We start from the raw sequence: 18,703 nt of genomic DNA, 5'->3' as shown, positions 1-18,703 counted from the left end.
GCTGGTCAGAGAAAATATTAAGATGGGAGATTGCCCAGTTTTAAACTGGTGGCCTCCACAGGAACACAGGCAGGGGGCCAGGCCAAGTGTGTAGAAATTGTTTTCGCCCTTTAAGGCAAGAAAAGAGTTAAAAACAGCACAAGATAGAACAGGACACCCATACTTTGGAAACATGCCCATCCTTATAACATTTTCTGTAATTATTTTCTTTTTGGCCTCCTTTGTTATGAAGTAGGGGTTTTCTTTTTTGAGATATAATTGACATAACATTATATTAGTTTCAGATATACAACATGATTCAATATTTGTGTATATTGTGAAATGATCACCACAATAGGTCTAGTTAACATCCATCACCACACATAGTTACAATTTTTTCCTTGCGATGAGCACCTTTAAGATCTGCTCGCTTATCAACTTTTGAACATGCAATTCAGTATTTTAATTACAGTCACCATATATATCCCCTGACTTATTTACTTTATAACTGGAAGTTTGTACCTTTTGACCCCCTTTACCCAGTTTGGTTTTTGTTTTGTTTTGGATTTTTTGGGGTCTGTTTTGTTTTTTTAGATTGCACATATAAGTGAGATCACATGGTATTTGTCTTTCTCTGATTTAGTTCACTTAGCATAATGCCCTCAAGGTCCATCCATGTTGTTACAAGTGGCAAGATTACCTTCTTTTGATGGCTGAATAATACTCCTCTGTGTGTGTGCATACCATATTATATATATATATATAATCTCACATTTTATTTATTCAGCCATTAATAAACATAGGTTCCTTCCATGCCTTGGCTATTGTAAATGAACATGAGAGGGCAGACATGTTTTTGAGCTATTGTCTTCATTTCCTTCAGGTAAATACTCAGAAGTGGAATTGCTGGTAGTTCTCTTTCCAATTTTTTGAGGAACCTCCATACTGTTCTTAAAGTAGTGTTACTTTTAAAGATGGCAGCCTGCCTCTGCTCTAGAGAACTGGCACTTGAACCTGAAAGTGGTCTTGTTCTCTTGGGAGCCAGCACGGTGGTGACAACAAAAATCAGAGGCAAGACTTTCTTCTCTCCCAAGAAAGGTGGGGCTCAAGAGATCCAAGTTCAGGCCACGGGGTCAGCCAGCGCTCCCAGCTGGAGTTTCTCCTTCCAGCATTCTTCTGGGTCACACTTTGGAGCATTTCTGTGTTTCTTTTTACAGAGAAGACATTTCACTTAACATGCCTATAAGAAAATAGGCCCAAGACTAAACACTGAGAACGTCCCACCTCCCACAGGAGGGAGAAGTCCCAGGAAAATGGGCTGGGATGCATTGCTCGGACCTTCAGAACCCGTCGCCCCGTGGACGCTGGGTGCTATTTATTGTCTTGTCTGCCAGCACTGCCTGGGGTTCCCACACAGCCAGCCGTGCTGCCAGGGGTCCTGCTGGAGAGGTGGGTGGGCAAGCCGGAGGGTCCCACAAGATAGGGTCTGTTTCCTGGCTGAACTGGGGAGAAATGTTTATCCCTCACCTCTGGGCCTCTAATGAATTCCAATTCAAGCCACACAGGGCTAGGAATCCATAGTTTTAATCATTTCAAAAACTAGCCCCACTCTGGGTAAAATTACAATGCGCAAGAAGCTCAATGGAGCTTAAAGGCCACAACCTCATTATCATTTCATTAGACTCACATTTCAGCAAGATGCAAAGAAATGTTCTCACACAGCGCCCCCCCTCCCGGCTCTCCTCTCCTCCCCCAGCCCTGTGGAATAACTCTGGAGGACAGAGATGGTTTACAACAGCTGTCAGCTAGGAGAGCCGCCGGCCCGCTCCCATCATGCTCTCTGCCCGAGGAGGAAGCGCGGTGCAGCCGCTGGAGACCTCAGCGCAAATCAGCGCAAATGCCTCCCAAATCAAGTTTGCAATCCTGTGAAGTTTAGTAAAAACAACCCCGCTGTCAGTTTGGCTTCTCACAGCTGGAGGGGTCAAGTCATCAACACAGTATAAACCCAGGCCAGCAGAACCTTGTCCTGCCCAGGGCCCCAGACGCCCTCTGGGAAGCAAAGGGTTTGAAAGTGTCTTAAACTTTCCCAGTTTGTTTATTTTCCAATGTTTAATGATATTGTCCATGCAAGGAGCAGAACCCCAGCTCCTGCTAACAATTAAAGAGGTTTTCTAATTTAGGAGAAAATGTGATTTAGAAAGAGAGAGGGAAGGAGCTCACACAGGAAATCAGACACGCCGTTCACAGGGGAACATACAGGCCGAGAAGCCTGGAGGTGCAAGGACCCAACCAGACAGAGAGCTCGGGGCGCGAGAGCTGTGCGGGGAGGGGGGGGGGCGCTCACCTGTCCGGGGCCGTCTCAGAGCAGGCCGGCCAACGTCCTGGGCTTCTCTGCTGCCCCTGTGGTGCCTAACCCCCGCGCCGCACGCACGCTCTCGGACTGTGGCTTGTATCTGCGCCCCAGGTGTTTACAGGCCGCACCATCTCCTAAGTCCCATCCATGAAATTACCCCGTTTCCCTGCCGCTTGCCCCCATCTGCCCCCATAGGCCCACTCTGTGATGTGCAGGACTCCTTGGGGGTGCCCCCATGTGCTTGTGAGCAGGATGCCATCGAGAGTGGATGCCACGTCTTACTAAATGTTCGGTGTCTCCACCCTCTTTGCTCTCTGACGCCATGCGGCCCACGGTCACTTGCTGCTGGCATGCCCGGTGCCTTGTCTCAAAGCTCCCCCAGAGGGTGGTGAGGCCCACCTGGTATCCTCAGTGCACTGGCACCGCAGGGGGTCCCATGCCCTTCCCCCTTCTGTCTCACCCTGTCACCTGGACACCAAACAAGGCTGTCTTCTCTGAGTCTTACAGGAGCCCCTATGAAACCCCCCTTGGCTTCTTCTGAGGCCTCTCTCCCCACAGGGCTGAGATGCTAGGGTAGGTAGAGGCAGGGGCGCAGTGAGGTGTACCTCCCTCCAGGTCCCTTACCTTCCCAGCACTGCTAATAAATGCCCGTGCCCCAGGCTTCCCCCAGTCTAGCAGACATCTGAATCCCACAGCCAGAGATGGTTTAGGCTGGAGTTGGATGCCCTCCTCCATGTTCTCGGACCAGTGGTCCTTCAGCTTGGCTACATATTACAGTCACCTGGGGAGATTTTCCCAAATCCTACTGCCAAGGCCACACCCCACACCAAGAAATCAGAATCTCTGGGCACCAGTTATTCGTACGTCTCCCCAGGCAGTTCCAATGGGTAGCCAAGGTGGAGAACCGCTGCCTTAGAGGAATGAAAGGAAAGGAAGAGGAAAGGGGGGTTCAGGAAGAGAGAGGCAGGGGAGGACAAGGCCAAAATTGGGAGTCTTTTTCCTGGGATGGAAGGGAGCTGAAGCAAGCCAGACCTGGTGCCACACCCCGGGACGCACACCGAGAAAACCCAATGAGTCTTTTGCCAAACCTGCCAGTGACTCGTGCTGCTGTTGTCAGTATGTCTTTCAGCTGAGTCAAGGTATTGGGAGAGTCAAGGGAGACAAGTGCCTATCAGATCCGGCAGCATCCAAGGCGCCTGGAGCAAAGAGGCCTGGTCTGTGGTTGTGGCGGACGCAGAATCCTGCAACTGACAGAGTATCAGGAGAGCTCTGATCTAGCCCTGGGTAAATGTCCCCGCTACCCAGGACGGCCGGCCATCTGCTGGCCAGAGCAGCGTAACCAAGGACTGGCCTGCAGCAGCTAGGTGCACAGAGTTCGTTCGTTCGTTCGTTCGTTCATTCATTCATTCATTCATTCATTCATTCATTCATCCATCTGTTTGTTCATCTGTCCATTTGTCTATTCACTCACTCACATCTGAGCACATCGGAGCTGTGTGTAAGGACCTCGGGTATCATAGGCAGCCCTGTGGTTCCCAGGCTTTGTTTTTAGCTGAGGAATGCTGGTTTAAGTGAAACCGTATGGAAGCGTAAACCAATACAAGGCGAGTTGCTCTGGTTAAAGTAGGACAAGAGGCCCTGGGCCTGGCCCACTCACCTCCCTTCCCCGGAGGGGGCTTCTCCAGATTCTCCTGATCAAGGAGAAACAGGGTTTGGAAACCTCTCATCTTATGGGGACACTGAGGCACAGAGCAGGATGGTGCTTTGCCCAGAGTCATACAGATTTCACAGAACAAATTCTACCGTGCTAGGTATGGGGGAGTACAGAGCCGAATAAGACACAGTCCTTACAAACTGGAGAAGCTTCCTGCATAAATTAATACTTCCACCTTGGACACTGAACCAAATGCCCCGTTTAATCCGTAGACCCACCTCTCTCTGTTTTTGGCAGAAAGCCCTTCCCAGGTTCTTCCTCAGTACATGGCGCTCACAGGGAGTGGCGGCCTTGTCGCCTAGCACCTGCCAGCCTCCGATTCGTGTTCAGCCAGGATACATACTGCCAGCACCCACTCCACCTGTCCTGGTTGTGCTACTGGTTGTTAAATATTTTGAAAATCATACTTGGATTCCACCATCGAAGTTTCCACAGAGGAAGAACCAGACAGTAACAGAAAATGTCAGTAACTAGATTCAGCAAAACCCCCCTTCTCACGGCAATATCTGACACCGGATCCACCCACGATCTTTCATAAAAAGGGGAGACCGCTTTCTTCATGGGGTGATTTCCACTGGGAACTTTCTGGGCATGGCCTTCTGCAGATGCATCTTGGGCACAGGATGGCCAGGCTGTCTTCTGAGATGAATTGAAAGGCACCCGGTGCCTCAGAACCAAGTTAGTCCTGAGGTCAGTCCCTAACCCTCCGGGGGCCAGCAGTGTTCTGTGCGTGCCAGACGCACCCCTCTCGGGTCTGGAGTTGTATGTGCGGTGTATGCAGCCCTCCTAGGAATTGCCCTCAACTGAAGGGAGCTAACTGTCTTGCCTGAGTGAGGCCCCTTTCCAGGGGGTACAATGACCCAGCCCCATTGCCTCGATGGGGAAACATCTTTGAAGGATGACCCAAGCTTTAGCATCCCCCATGGGAGCAGGTGAGGCTTCCAGGTGACCCCGCTGCCCAGTCCTGCCCCCATGACTCCCTTATGGAAGTTCTGCCATGAGCTTTCCCCAAGTAATCTTCTGCATTCAGGTCTTCCTCTCAAAGCTTATTTCCAAAGGAACGTGACCCTCAAACAACACATCCACGAAATGGGGGCAATAATCCCAACCTTGCAGACTATTGTAAAGGTTAAATGAGCTCATGGTTCACATGAAATTTCCCCTCTGACATAGTGCCTGGAATATAGTGAATGATCCATACACACTTACTCACTTCCTTCCTCTCTCTACTCTTTCTTCCTCCAAGTGTGTTTATACACACTTTTATAATGAGTGTTCTCTCTCCTCTGAGGGAGACATCTGGATCACTGTTCATTGGCAGAGCAGAAGTGATTGACACATTCCACACCCGGTAAATGTCTAGTCCCGTCTTTGTGTTCACGCGTTCTGCATAGCTATGCTCACCCCTCATACCAAAACATAAACACACACACACACATACACACACACAAGATTGCAGAATTATGCGATCTTTGAAGCTTTACAAACACTCAAAACTTTGTACCATCACCACAACACACACAATCCAAGAATTATTTGTGTAGAGAGCTATATAGACAAGTGAGACATCCCAGGAAGGAAAGACCATTTCCTGGTGGTGGAATCAAGAGGTCCTCATAAAGGAAGTCACATTTGTCATAGGTTTTGAAGGATGACTAGAAACCCAGCAGGCAAAGAGGGTGGGAGTAGGTTTCTAGGCCAAGGGGACGATATGGCGGTCAGCTGTGGAGTTGGGAAAACACAAAGCATGCGAGTCCTATGGTCTTGGCTGAAGACAGGGTTCTGCAGAGGAGGATGAAGGGGAGGAACCAAGCCTGGGAAGATAGTTTGGGACCTGACTGGGAGAGGGGTGGTCTTGAATGCCAAGCCAAGGCTGGAAGTAATGGGGTTCCACTATTTATGAGAGGTGAGAAGAGCTTTTGGAAAATTAGTCGTGGAGAGGACTGAGTGGGAATGACACCAGAGAACAGGAAATCAGTGCAGAGGTTGTGGGAACAGACAGGGCTAGTGGGGACATCCCCTACCTGGCAGGGGCGTTGGTGGGTCAGGAGGGCAGGAGTCCCAGGGTAGGAGCGCTGACCTCTTTTCCAGATCACCACTACTATGAAAACCTGCAGATAACTCAGCTCCTGATCTTTGAATAGGCAACAAGTGAGCTCACACCTCAGCAATTGTTTGGGGAAGTGAAAGAGGAAACTGGCCTCCATATAATGGTGGCTGACTCACTGTTTCTGAGTGACCTTGTGCAGAACTCTTCGAGCCTGCTGCCAGTCACCTCCTGTGTCTACACCTTACCTCACAGGAATGCAGACACCAAAAAGGGAGTCCCATGCATGAAACACCTAGAGAAATTTCTAGAAATAGGACAGACCCAGCCTTATCCCTCACTCCCTTGTTGTAAGGCCTTGGGCAAATCACTCAACACCTTTCTGGGCCTCAGTTTCCTCGTCTATAAAGTGATGATAATAACTATCACCACCTATTTGTGGGACATTTATGAGATCAAAGAGCCTAATAAACCTGAACATACTTAACGTTCTCTGGAAGCAGGTGCTAAAGACACACAAGGATGTAATTGTCGATGCTGTTATGTAATCGCCCCCAGCCCTATAGCCCTCTCTCTCTTCTCCCTGAAGAGTCCAAATGCTGTTCATGGCGTTCTGCTTTTCGTGAATAATTCTCAAATGCCTCCTCTTGTTTCGATGTGGGCCTTACACCAGAAGTCTCCACAGATACTGCCTGCCTGAAAGGGACCTTGAGTCAGACCCTGCGAAAGCCAGGAGGTGGGCCTGGCTGAGAGTACCTTGGGGAGGTGGCAAAAGGGAGATGAGTCACCACCCCTCATCCGGGAAGCTGCTGGTGTCTCGGTCAGGGTCAGGGAAAGGCAGGTGATTCAAGGTGGGACTTTCTGGGCACAGAGAAACTATAACCACTCATCCCTCCAATTCCTCCATCTCCTTGAGTACATCGACCCAGAGGCCACCCCCCAGTCCATGAAATCTAACGGTATAGACAATGTGACTCAGCAACCGTGTGACCTAGTTTTCCTCATCTGTAAAACGGGTCTGATCATCTGTGAGCTATCTGCCTTATTGGGCTGCTGTGAAGAGGGTCCCCTGGGCTAAGGATGCAAGGATGCTTGGGGACTATAACGTGTTGTACCAAAGTAAAGGACTATTTAAGGGGATGTTTCAAAGCTATGTTATAAGATGATTTGTTGCCTGTGGGGGATGATGGCTAGAGGCGATGAGAGAAGCTGTGGGAATCCCAGAATGTCATTTCCCTCTGGACCCAAAGTTCCAAAGTTGGGTAGAAAGTGTCTCTTGAATATGGGTTCCAAGAGAATCTCTCTTGGTGTTCTGATACAAAGCAATCCCTCAAACAAAATCCCCAAAACCCCAAACCATGAGACCAGGACAGTATGGGAGTCACCATCTTCCAACCGCCCATGGCTTGGCTGTTCTCAGATGTCTTTGGATTCTCCGGAGAGAGGCATGGGGCTGGCCAGGGACAGTGACACTCACCCACCAATACCACAAAGGAGCATGACTGGGAGATGGCAGTCTCCATCTAATTAGGGAGAAGTCAGAGGTGAGCCACCAAGAGGCTGCAAGTCCCCTTCCCAGGGAGACCTCCCCTCAATGGAGAAAGGGAGGTGTCCCCAGCAGCAAAGTGCCCAGTCCTCCCAGGACAGCAAGGGTCCAGCAAGAACAAGGGCAAGGCCAGAAGCAGGGACTGCTTGCTGTCTCTGGCTTGGATCCCCTTCTCACAGGTGGGCGGGAAGGGAGAGGAAATAGGTTAGTGTTCTCCAAGAGAAGTAGCCTCGGAAGAACCTTTTGGGGCTTCCTCATGGGGATAGGACAGGGTTGATGGATGGGTGAACCCCCAAATTCCTTGAAACAAAGACAAGTTCTCCGATGCACAGAGAATGTTTGGACCACCAGAGACTCTGTCCCTGCCTCTGACTTTAAGTGTTCCCCAGGCTCAGATGATTTCCTAACTTACCAGACTGGGGGTTAAGTCTTCAACTTGATGGCTCCTATCCCTCAAACCAGATCCAATCACACTCCCAGACTGCCAGCCTGACCCTCTATGTTTAGGACCCCCCACAGCCATGATCTCCTTCCTTTGTGTGGTGGCCACGAGCAGGGACTCAGGAATCAGACTGTGTGGGTTCAAATTCCAGGTCTATCACTAACTGGGAACTTAGGCAGCTTACTTAACCTTTCTGGGCCTCCACTAACTCATCGGTATTTGGGGATAATAGTAGAACCCACCTCAAACCCTTGTTGTAAGGATTAAATGCATTAAAGGGCTCAGCACAGTGCTTGCTACCCAGTAAGCACTCTGCGTTGGCTCCTTTTGAAAATTACCCCCCTTGCCCTTTCAAGATGGGGCTTCCGATCTATTTTTTGAAGGCCTTCTTCGCTCTCTGTTCTGTGCCTTCCTCCACAGTGACACTGTCCCTTGCTGTGTTGGTTTCCCCCTGGCTTCGTGGTCACATAGTAGCTTATGTGAGCTCATGGGACAAGCTGACCCCCATTCATCCTTCTTGGGAACCCTCAGCTCTCCACCTGCCTGGGCTTGAGATCCTTCTCTACGAATCTGTGCTCCTCTCATCTTTCAGACCTCTGCTTAAAACTCATGACCTTCATGAAACATGGCACAGTGTTTCAGAGAAGCGTAAGCTCTGGGCTCAGACAGACCAGTTTAACCTATACCAGCTGTATGACCTTGGGCAAGTCACCTAACCTCTCTTCGTCTCAATTTCCTGATATGTCAGTTGGGGTAGATGCCCCTCCCTCTCAGGGTGAAGGAGAGGATAACCTGAAATAACAACCCCCCAAAGCCTGGTGCAGTGCTGCGGGGCAGCGCTGGGGGGCAGTGCTGGCACACAGTAGGTGCATAATACATGTTTGCCTTCTCTCCTCTCCACCCCACTCTAAGAGCACTTTCTCTTCTCTGTCCTCCAGCCCTGAGCAAGCTGTAGAGCCATGGTTAGCTCACTCTGGGTCTCTTCTTGCATAGCTATCATGGGGTGGTTACACCTTCATTCCTTCAACATTTATTGGGCATTTGCTATTTGTCTCACACTGCGTAGGCCCTAGCGATGACTATGACCTAAAACCCGCCCTGAGGAACTCGCAGAAAATTGAGAGGCTCGGTATCTGTGCAGGTAATGCTGGGGGTCTTGTGCTAAGTGTCATAGTGGGGGCCTGTAATCAAGGTACACAGCCTGTGGAGGGAGTCACACTGATTTCAGCAGTCAAGGGCCTTAAATCCCACTTGGCAAGCATTGACTGAGCCCCTGCTGTGTGCCAGGCACAGTGCTGGGCACCGGGGATTCAGTATGAGAAGACAGTGCCTCTATCCTCAAGGAGGGTGAGGTCCCGTGGGGAAGACAGACAAGAAGATGTAAGGATTACACCGTATGGAAAGTGCCTGTGGGGGCACCTGGGTGGCTCAGATGGTTAAGAGGCTGCCTTCAGCTCAGGTCGTGATCCCAGGGTCCTGGGATCGAGCCCCGCATCGGGCTCCCTGCTCAGCGGGGAGCCTGCTTCTCCCTCTCCCTCTGCTGTTCCCCCTGCTTGTGCTCTCTCACTCTCTCTGTCAAATAAATAAATAAAATCTTTAAAAAGAAAAAGAAAAGAAAAGAAAGTGCCTGTGTGCCCAGGGTGTTGTTATGTAAGAGGAGGACAGCTAAGTTATGCAGCAAGGAAGACTTCCTGGAGGTGGCGGCATCTAAGACTTGAAGGACAAGTAGGAATTGGCTAAACAAAGGACAGATGGAAGGTCTGTCCAGGTGGAGGGAAATAGCCTGTGCAAAGTCCAGGAGGAGTGAGGCCAGGCAGACTGTCCAGGGACCTCCAACGGTTCTGTCATGCTGGATGCAAGTGCATGAGGCTCTGAGCTTCTACCAAGCACTTCTTTGTTTCTCTTTCTCCCCCCAACATCCTATCTCTGGTCAGACCCCTCAGCCCCAGCTCCAGCTTCCCGTTTTCCTAGAGGCTTCAGCCCTCTTGGGAGTCATGCAACCTAGGCTCTTCCTAAGAGCCAGGGAAGCTGCCAAAGGGAAAAGGGAGTGGGACGACCCTTCCTGGGTGCCCAGGCTAAGCTGGAAAGAGATAGAAGTGCCCATGCCCTTCTCCCTCTGCTAGGACACTGACCAATGGTCAGGGTTAGCCCTGGGGTGTGCTTAGTCTGTAGTAACAGCTGCTAGATAGCAGGAAAGAACCTGCTTCCTTAGTTGAAGCCTCCCCACCCCCAGCCCCTCTGCCTCCCCGCTCTGTGTTTGGTCCCCTCAGGCCCCTCCTCCTGCCAAGTCAGTCCTTGCTAATGTGGTCAAAGTGAATGTCCCCTCACTTTCCTGGAGTCTTACCATGCAGCCAGCAGGCCACAGAAACTCCCAGCACACCCCACACCTCCTGAGGGACATGCATGCCCAGTTACTGCCCTCGCACACTCACACACGTGTGCACACTGCTCTCCCGCACGCAAACGCAGGGAACCCGCACTCACACACGGACTCTCACACCACTTACCCGTGCATCTGCTCCTAGACACACACACTCACGCACATTCGCACGCACCCAAACACGAGACGGGCACCGCTTTGCCTCCGTTCTGTGAGCTTCCTTGGGGACAATTAGCCCCTCAAAAGGTTTTGGGCCTCCGGCCCAGGGATGGACTTCAAGCCCTGCCCCAGAGAACCCCAGGATCTCTCACTGAGAAGGTACCAAAGGGTTAAGAAAGAACATTTCCAGGGAGTTTGCCTCTTAATCAACACAGTTAATTCTTTTCCTTTTACAAACATAAATTCTTGGCAGTCAGTAACCAAGAAAGAAAGGGGTAAGAAAAAAACCTTAACCCAACATTAGTCAAATCTTTGCCTCTTCCTATTTTTTTTTTCAAGTTAAAACCCAGGGGAATTCAAAGCAATGAGAGAAATCCCAGCCCAGATGGAATGTTTTTGCTAATATACGTCTGCAAGTTATTTAAATGTACGTTTAAGTGTGCATGCGTGGGGGGGAGGCGGGGAGGGAACATGAGAGTGAGCGAGTATGGCTGAGTGGGGCGTGCATGGCTGTGTGCATGCGCACATGTGACTGGAGCAGACAGCAGAGCCAAGGAGTCACCAGAGTCTCTGCCTGAGCCCTGGCTATCCCCCGGCCCCAGGAGGACCTGTCCAGACCTGAAGCAGGACAAGGCCATTGCCCAGGACTGTCCTTGTCCTTCCACCTAGGATCTCCTGGGACAATAGCCCTTGTCCCTGCCCCTCAGCCCTGGATGGCCTGGGGGACACATTCTGCGAACAATAACCCACCCACCATACACTTTCTTGCCCTCTTAGCCAGAAGAGCTGGGGCTGGAGTTTCTAGTTCTGGAGGAAAGGGACATTTGAGAGAACTAGGCACCCGCTGCAGAACTGGCCCCACAATGGCCCTGCTTGGATTGGAAATTGGACTTGGGCTTCATTCCTGGCCTCTTGCTACCCCCTCTCAGAGCTCTCTCATGATCTTCGGACCCCCAGAGTAGTCCCTGTCTACTCTGACCCTCACCCCCTTGGAATCCCACCGGGATGACAGGCCTGACCCTCACTCAGACACTCCACCCCAGCAAGGCTCCTCACCTCCTCCCCAGAAGCCCTCCCAGCTGGATTCAGGGTGCGGGGCAGGGGGTTTTGTAGACCACCCCCTCCTCCCCCACCTGCCCCAGGCTCCCTCTCTTCTACTCCTCTCTGAGCTGACTTTAATTCTGTTCATCTTTTTTTCTGAAATTTCTCCTCTGGCCCCCTACCCCCTAATCAGCTGTGTTGGTTCCAACTTCCTGATTTCCAGGGGAAGATGAAGCAGCTTTCTCCATCTAAAGGCTCTTTGGATGACTGAGCCACACCACAGGCTGGCTAGACCCCCTTGGCGAGGGGCCTGCTCCTGCTCTTCTGAGCCCCGGCCCACCCTGAGTCCTGGGCCTTCCACAAGGAACTTCCCATGCCCCTACCCTGCCCTGGCCCCCCAGAGACTCCAGCCCTCCCATCATTCCCCGTCCACACAGAGGCCTCTCAGCTCCTCCTGCCTGGGCCTCAGGCCTGGAGCCCACCACCTCCTCTCACCAGCCCTTGGGAAAGGAGTGGGGATAGGGTGGGGATGGGGTGGGACAGAGTTCAGAGGCTGGAATCTGCAGAGAGAAACCTCACTTTGGTAGCCCCCTCCTCCTCCCGGCTTCTCCTCTGGCTTCTCTGCTCTTCCCACCCACTCTTGCCCTCAGAGTCCCTTTCTCGGAGAACATGGCCATCCACGGTCTCCCTTGGCTGATGAGGGGACAAGACGTACCACCTTTCAACTCTGCAAAGGCATTACCTACTCCGCTCATCTGAAACCACCTCAGGATCTGGTGCTCAGCTGAGCCCTGGCGAAATAGAGTCAGGGTCACAGACTGAGCCAGATGGGGGCCATTGGGAGGGGGGATGGAGAGAGAGAGAGAGTCCAACGGAAAGTAGAAATGAGTCTTGGATTATGTGTCCTTTGAGCTTGTCTGATATCAACTAGAGGACTGTGTAGCTTAGATCTGACTTGACATTGAAGAAATAGTTTCCTAGAAAGGAACCTCTGAGACAGAAAGAGGAAAAGAAGATATTCTGTGGGGGTGCCTGGGTGCCTCAGTGGTTAAGCGTCTGCCTTCAGCTCGGGTCATGATCCCAGGGTCCTGGGATCGAGCCCCACATCGGGCTCCCTGCTCAGTGGGAGCCTGCTTCTCCCTCTCCCTCTGCCGCTCCCCGCTCCCCCTGCTTGTACACTCTCTCTCTCTGTCAAATAAATAAAATCTAAAAAAAAAGAACATCCATGGCCTTACTAATGTTCTCAAAATGTGCCTCACCCCACGAGGTGAAAAACCAATGAACTAGAGATTAGCATGAAGGTGACACTTGACCCTGGCTCAGGTGACCCAGAGGACCGGGCCAGAGTGCAGCCGGACGTTCCGTGACTGGACCAGGGGGACTGGATCAGGCTCAGGCAGTGAGTCCAAGGAGCTGACCTTCACCTCTATGTGAGTGTCCAGGGGCCGGGAAGGGTGGGGGGTTCCCAGAGATGCACTGGGTGCTTAGAGACCCCATCTGAAAGCTGATCTCTGCTGGGTGAAATCCTGGGGTGCACGTGACACGCTTTTACTGGGCTGAGCTGTTGGCTTTGCTGTGGCCCCAGCAACTACTAAACTACCCAGGAATCCCTCTGTCTTCCTGGGGCTTCGGTGAGAAGCACACGTGAGGAGCCGCACCCAGAACTTTCACAACCCGCACAAAGTTCATCTGTCTCCAAGTGAAAGTAGTGTCCACTCTTCAAGGGGCTGTGCGTGTGTCCAGCCCTGGTGTGGGCGAGTCAGAGGAGTTACAGCAAAACACGGGAAGATCACCAATGCCAGGGGGACAAGTTGGAGGGAAAGTCCCCTCGCCTATCTCTGCATCGACCAAGCTGTTGGACATTCCTGGGTCACTGTTACATCTCCTGGGAAACGACGACATGGGGCTGGTGGGTCCCTGAGGACACCTGCAGTGCTGCCACCTTGGAAACTGAGGAGATACCCCCTCCTTTGTCCATCCTGGAGCTCTTGTGTGGGGCAAGTGGAGATTATTCAAGAGCTTCAGGGCGTGTTCCCAGCTTCTCCAGTGTGCTTCACGACCACCCGCCCAGGGCCTACACACAGCCCTTGTCTCCCACAAAGTCAATTTCCCTCCAGACAGGCGGCGGGAACAAGGTGGTCTCCTCTTTCTTTTTTGACCTGTCCACTTGCTCACTAGCTTCCATGCTCAGATGGAGCGCATCTGAAGGACAGAGCCGGGGGAGCCTGGCTCAGACAGGCACGGAGGGAGCATTCTGGGACCAGGGGTGCTGGCTGCTACACGGGGCAGCTGGGAGGTCGGGGTCGGGGGGGTGTTGCGAACTCTCCTCTGAGCCCTCTGAGAAAGAGGTAACCTTCCTCTGTTCTAAAACTGCACACTGCTGTCCTCGATAACCTCCCAAACTTGCTTCTAGAGCCCGATGGTTCTCGAGTGCGTTCTTCTGGCCCATGTGTGCCTGTGTGGCTTAGATCCGTCTGTGTCTATAGCTACGTGTGTATAAATATAGATGGATGGATACAAACCGAGGGTTTACGAGGTGGCAGCGGCGCTTTCTGCCCGTGGCAGCCAAGCCAAGGCCAGCGCTTGCGAGAGGGCAGCTCCTATGTCTCTCCCTGCATGTCTCTCCTTCCCCGGCTCCCTTACATCAAGCGGTCACGGTCACGTCACCATCTCCTCCCTCGCTTTTCCTACCCCCAGCCAGGCTGCCACTCTCTCCTCACTTCTTCCTCCACAGCAACTCCGAAATCTGTTCCTTTCTTGGCGTCCGCCCCCCCATTGGCATCCCCCTCTTCGCATCCCATCTCTTCTGTCTCTTGTCTCTGCTTCTCTTTGCCTTTCACCCTCTCTGACTCCGTGCTCTCTCTGTCTGCTCTTCGTCCATCTGTCTGTCCCTCTCTGTGCTTGCTTTAGGCGCAGCTCTGTCTCCTGGCCCCTCCAAAGCCCCGTCTGCCTCTCCGTCTTTCGTGCGCTTGTCCCTCTGTCTCTCCTCACTTAACAAGGGACTCAGCCAGGAACTCCTCAGGGAGGCGGTGTTTCTAGCCTCCTCCTTCTAACCTCGCTGTCAGGTTGACTTCTCATCTGGCCTGGGCTGTGAGCAGAGCACAGCCGAGGTTGCTCGGTGGGGGGATGGACCTCCTTGGCCCTCGCGAACCAGTGGGCCATGGAAAGAACAGCTGGGCCGGGAACCAGTGATGCAGGCAGGCCTGCCTGTTACTAAAACAAGTGGCAGCCCTGGCTCATTTGCATGACGGGTCTCTTTTACATAAATCTGCATGTCAAGCTGGAGGCCCTGGAGCCAGGTAATGCAAAATGATGCAAAATAAATTAATCAGTGTGCCCTGCTGCAGGTGTAAGCCAGCCCCGTCTTCCAACTGCCAGAGCAAATCCCACTGGGCTGGTTTCCTTATGGGGTAGGGGGTGGAGAGCGGGGCAGGGCAGGATGCTGGCCTACAGTGGGCAGGCAGTGTTCCCTCGGGCTGCGGAGGGCCCCAGCTGCAGCCTGCTGTCTAGCCTGGCTCCAGAGTGGCCCCGAGAGACAGGATGGACCCTGATGGCTAGAGAGGGTGGCGAAGGCAGCCAGCATGGACCACAGCCTCCTCATCCAGGCCCTGGATACTCAGACTCCAGAGCTGGGGGAACGGTGGATGAAGGGTCTACCTCAGCCAGGGGAGAAAACGGAGGTGCAGGGAGCAGGGGAGAAAGTTTTCCAAGGTTACCCAGCTCCTTATGATGGGGTCCAGATCAGAAGCCTGCACTTCAAGCTCTCAGCAGGTAGCCTCCCTGCTCCTTAGCACTGGCTAGAAGTGTGTGAATTTCACAGCTCCATTTGAGGGCCTCCATGGACTTTGTGGGGTGAGGGATAGGACTGTCTGACCTTCTCCACCCCGGCCTTTGGGAGCACTGCCCAGTCTACCCACCTTGGGGGACCCTTCAGGCCTCCCTGACCCAGACATGGAGCCCTGCTCTGTCTTTAGGAAGAGGCAGCATGTGACAGAGGTGGTGGCCGTTCTCCCTCCGTGTTCACCAGCCTCTGGGAAGTGTGACTTCTTGGCTCCCCTCTGGATTGGGAAATGGTTCCCAAAGGTCCTCAGCTTCTGAGAGGCCCCTTCATAGGGAAGGGGGATGAAGGGTGGGGTCACTAGCACCGGAGCCCGCCCCACTCCCAGCTCCATTTCTCCTCTGAAGACAAAGGTGAATTAGCCTTGGGAGCCCAAACATTCCCAAAGACCCCACACCTTCCCCAGACACCACCTGCGGTTGTAGCCTTTGTACCCACGATGACTGCTGGCCTTCTCCTCTGCCAGGAGGCCTCCATCCTGCCATGGCGAGTGCAGACCAAGTGCAGGGGAAGGGCATCCAGTAGTTAAAGCCGGAGCTTTGGAATGAGCCTCATCTCTGCCTGCGTCCTGCTGCTACGATGACCAGCTGTGTGACCCAGGGCAAGGCACCTGGCCTCTCTGAGCCTAGTTTTCTCATCTGTAACATATGGGTGGTATGACTTCCTACCTCCTAGGGTTGTTATGAGGATGGAATGAGACAAAGAAGGACAGCACCCCGCACAGCACCTGGCACAGGGGAAGCAACTCCCTATAGACGGTAACCATCATTACCACTCTTGCAAATACAGCTGTGACAACCAGTCCAGCCTCGGGCAGAGGAAAGGGGGTGGGAAGCAGAAATAAGTCCCCCTGGAGCCTTTCTCCCACCGCCCTTCCTCCTGCCCCCCCCCTCAATGTAGTCTGCACATTTGCACCAGTTTCTAAGACACAAATGTCATGCCACTGGCTTTAACCCCTTTCTGACTCCCTACTGCTGTTAGGATAAAGCCCAAGCTCCCTGACATGGTTTTACAAGGCTCGCTTCTCTCTCTCTCTCTCAAGAATCGCCTCTCACCCTCTTGTAACCTAAGCTTCAGGCCCGCGGTTACACACACACACACACACACACACACACACACACACACACATTTGTGCTCACCTTCAGGCCTCTGCACCGCTGGTCCTGACCCCATGCACTCACCTCTTCTCTCAGCTTAGAAGTTGCTTCCTCTCAAACACTCCCACTCTCTCAACTGAGGATGCAAAGAAAAGAAAACGGTACGTTTGTCCGAGATCATCTAGTCTGACTTGAAACCTAGAATCCCAAGGGAGGGGGCTTCCTCCAGGTCCACCACCCCCACACGCTAGGGCAAATCAGTGACCCCTCCAATCAGCGACTCCTCCTCTGACACCAAGGGCCTCTCATTCTAATTCATTTGCATTTAATCATTTAATCACTTCTCCCAGGGAGAATGAATAAACAGAAAAGACTTGGGGACCCAAAGGAATGAATTCCAAGCCCTGGGAGAGACCAGGAGGGATGATGTCTTTGGGGCCAAGAGCTATTTAATAGCACCCCCGGAGCATCCCCATAGAGCCCCCCGCCCCGTCTCCTTCTATCTTTTCATAGGGTTCTGGTCTGCCTCATCTGCAAGTGAGCAGGGCCTGTGACCAAGTGAGAACCAGTCAAGGCCACACAGGAAAGCACACAGGATCTAGAATCAGAAGACTTGAGTTCGAGTCCCACCTGCGAGCTGGGCCAATGGACAAATCCCTTAACTCCTGCACCTCAGTCTCCTCAACTGTGAGATGGGGTAACAAGAGCTCTCAGCAGGCTGTCAGGAAGCTCGGTGAGGTGATCGATGTGAAAATGGCTCCTGAAGAGTTTGACGTTCAACACGCTTCCTTAATGAGACGGGACAAGCGCCGGAAGTTTCTGGTCAGGAAGCAGGCTTTAATGCCCACGCTTGATTGCTAACTCAGCCTCTGCTCCTGTTCACATTCTGTGCCTAGTCTGTTAGGGACTGAAAGGTGTTGGGCTCATAAATATTTGTTCCTTATGGCCAGACTTTCCTGGGTGTTATCAGCCTGGCTGATAAGATAATCCTGCCCCGTGCGGTGAGCTCTGGCACCTGGCGTTCTGCATTGCAGGTGACCTCTCAGACCTAACTTTCTAATACCGAGCAAGTCAATACATCGGCTCTCAAATTACGGGCTGCAGGGGGAGGGGCTGTCTAAGGGGGCCTCTGAAATTAATTCTCTTTGTTTCTGAATCTGATGTCTAGCGTTGACCAGAGACTCCAAGTTAACACCTTTCATGCCAGATGGTGACTGGGCCTCCACTGGCTCCATCCACTAAGCTCAGAACCAAAACGGTTTTGAAAAGACTTGAAGTGAGCACCCTTCGCCTTTAATTAAGCGCAAAATCTCCGTATCTGTTTCAGCCTTTGAAAAGTGAAACCCAGGAAGGCAGCTTCCCCAGGCGGAGAGGAGAGGTGTGCAGAATTAATATTCCATTTCGATTTTTCCTGTGTAATTTAATAAGTTGACTAAGCTTATCAGGGGGACCTGGGCTGCATTCAGCCACCGCGCGAGCCAGACTCCTGCCGCCTCACCTTCCCAGTCAACAAAGCTCGCATTAGAGCGGTTGACCGGTCAGGCGAGGTGAGGCAGGGTTAAGGTGAAGAACTGGGACCCGGCTCACCTTGCTCAGTCACATGTTACCATTTGGCAACATGTCCCTCCTCCCTCAAATACACAGAGTCCTGGGTGCAGCCTGAACCACACCTACCCTCCTGGGCTCTGAGCCTGGGGTCCCACATGGGCCCACTGCCTTCCACCTCCCCCAGCCTCAGGTGAGATGGACCTGAGCAAGCTATCGACTTGTTAGGTACTAAAAAACAAACGGAAGAAGAGCCACTGGGGAACTGCCCCAGAACTCCAGCAGGCCCTCCTCCCCATCCTCCCTCCCAGCCCCTCTCTCTTCCTCTTCTGCTGGCCTGGAGGCCAACCCCGGAGATGTTTCTCTCTGGCACATCTCTCTCCCTCAAGGAGTCTGATTAACAAAAGCAAAGTTCTCACGGAAAACTCCGGAATCCCTAGAAAGAAATCCTTGGAACCCAGAGTTGGAAATGTTATTCTGGGTGTCCCTCTCTTTTGGAACATGTCCTGAACTTTAGGAAGGTACCTGGGAGGGGGGAAGTTACCAATATAGAGGGTTTTTC

General features: G+C 52.4%; 1 protein-coding gene across 1 annotated transcript in view; it reads right to left on the bottom strand.

Annotated features, from left to right (window-relative positions):
• The window catches only part of VPS8 (VPS8 subunit of CORVET complex), a 296,045-nt gene extending 278,722 nt beyond the window's left edge, over window positions 1–17,323 (bottom strand). Inside the window, exons 1-2 of the mRNA XM_057306778.1 lie at window positions 17,227–17,323; window positions 16,639–16,732 (exon numbers count right to left, since the gene is read on the bottom strand). The gene's annotated coding sequence lies outside the window, so the exon portion shown is untranslated. The remainder of the gene's footprint in view (window positions 1–16,638; window positions 16,733–17,226) is intronic.
• Window positions 17,324–18,703: the final 1,380 nt, after the last annotated feature.

Source organism: Ursus arctos, unplaced genomic scaffold (assembly GCF_023065955.2).
Source record: "Ursus arctos isolate Adak ecotype North America unplaced genomic scaffold, UrsArc2.0 scaffold_4, whole genome shotgun sequence".
Classification (NCBI taxonomy): domain Eukaryota; kingdom Metazoa; phylum Chordata; class Mammalia; order Carnivora; family Ursidae; genus Ursus; species Ursus arctos.
The sequence above is the reverse complement of the archived record's forward strand: the minus strand, read 5'-3'. Positions and strand labels throughout refer to the sequence as shown.